This window comes from Pipistrellus kuhlii, unplaced genomic scaffold (genome assembly GCF_014108245.1).
Source record: "Pipistrellus kuhlii isolate mPipKuh1 unplaced genomic scaffold, mPipKuh1.p scaffold_m20_p_19, whole genome shotgun sequence".
In the NCBI taxonomy this organism is placed as follows: Eukaryota; Metazoa; Chordata; class Mammalia; order Chiroptera; family Vespertilionidae; genus Pipistrellus; species Pipistrellus kuhlii.
The window spans coordinates 16,475,270-16,477,007 of NW_023425504.1; the positions used below are offsets into that span (position 1 = coordinate 16,475,270).

At 36.9% G+C, this 1,738-nt stretch overlaps 1 pseudogene; it reads right to left on the minus strand.

The window, feature by feature from the left end:
* Positions 1–490: 490 nt before the first annotated feature.
* LOC118721958 lies at positions 491–865 on the minus strand (annotated as a pseudogene).
* Between the last annotated feature and the right edge of the window lie 873 nt (positions 866–1,738).

Below are 1,738 nucleotides of genomic sequence, written 5' to 3' on the forward strand. Positions count from 1 at the left end.
TGGCACATCCCCGGCGGGGGGTGTGCAAGAGGCAGCTGATCGATGATTCTCTCTCATTGATGTTTTTAACTCTCTATCCCTCTCCCTTCCTCTCTGTAAAAAATCAATAAAATATATATTTGAAAATAAATAAATAAATAGCCTTTTATAACCCTAGCCAGTTTGGGTCAATGGATAGAAAATCAGCCTGTGAACTGAAGGGTCCTGGGTTCAATTCTGGTCAAGGGCATGTGCCTGGGTTGCGGGCTTGATCCCTAGTTGGGGGCGGGGAGCAGCCAATCGGTGATTCCCTCTTATCATTGATGTTTCTATCTCTCTCTCCCTCTCCCTTCCTCTCTTTTTTAAATTAGCCTGCTATATTTGGTCAAACATTTAATTAATTCACCCCTAATGCCTAGGCAGAGCCAGACCAAATGATTTTGAAGACCTTATATGGCCCTCGGGCAGGACATTCTCCACCCCCGGTCTTAAGTTTATATTTCTTCCACTCTCAGCCTTTTTTGAGCTGCATTTCCTCTTTATGTTCTTGAGTATAGCTATCAGATGTAAGGTTTTCCTTCCCAAGATCCACAACAATTACCTCCCTAGAAAATATCACTCCTTTTTAAGGTTTTTGTTATTATCAATAACTAAGAGTTCCAGTGACAGGTATGTGTGGTTTTTGCAAATCATCTTGACAATGTTTTTTAGCATTCTAAGGATCTTGCTTCTCTTTTATTTTGACCTCCATTTTGCTATTTATGTCCTCTTTGTTGTCTAAGTGTATGGTCATAATTTCTTGGCTCTATCTCTGCACAAGAATGCCAGGCCTCATTATTTACTTTAAGAGAGTCTTTTTTTGGTCTCCTGAATTGCATGTCTCCATATTATCAGTTAAACAATCTTCACTTGGAGTTTTTTCTCTTGTCATCTTTCTTGACTTGGAAACTAAAAAGCTTATCCTGCCCCAGATAACAGAGCTTCACGATCCACTCAGTCCCCTAAGCCAGAAATCTGAAAGTCAGCATAGATTACTCTTTTCATTTTGTTGGATGGTTTCCTTTGCTGTGCAAAGTCTTTTTAGTTTAATGTAGTTTCATTTTTTTTCTTTTGTTTCTCTTGCCTGAGGAGATATATCAGAAAAAAATATTGTTACAGTAATGTCTGAGATTTTACTGCCTAAATTTTTTTTCTAGGAGTTTTATCATTTCAGGTGTTACATTTTAAGTCTGTAATCTAGTTTAAGTTTATTCTTGTGTATGGTCTAGCTTCACCTTTTTGCACATATCTGTCCAGTTTTCCAACACTATTAATTGAATAGTCTGTCTTTACCCCATTGTATTTTCTTGTTTCCTTTGTCAAATAATAATTGACCATACAGGTGTGGTTTTATTTCTGAGATTCATTCTGTCGCTTTGATCTATATGTCTTTTTTATGCTATCGTGTTTCCCAGAAAATAAGACATCCCCTGAAAATAAGACCTAGCGCAACTTTGGGAGAAAACATTAATATAAGACACTGTCTTATTTTTGGGGAAACAGGGTAGTACCATGCTGTTTTTATTATTATAGCCTTGTAGTGTAGTTTGATATCAGGTAATGTGATACTTTTAACTTTGTTCTTCTTTCTCAAGATTGCTCTGCTTTTCAGGGTCTTTTATGGTTCCATATAAAGTTTTGGATTTTTTGTCTTAGTTCTGTGAAATACATCATAGGCATCTTGATAGGAATTGCATTTATTCTGTAGATTGCTTTGGGG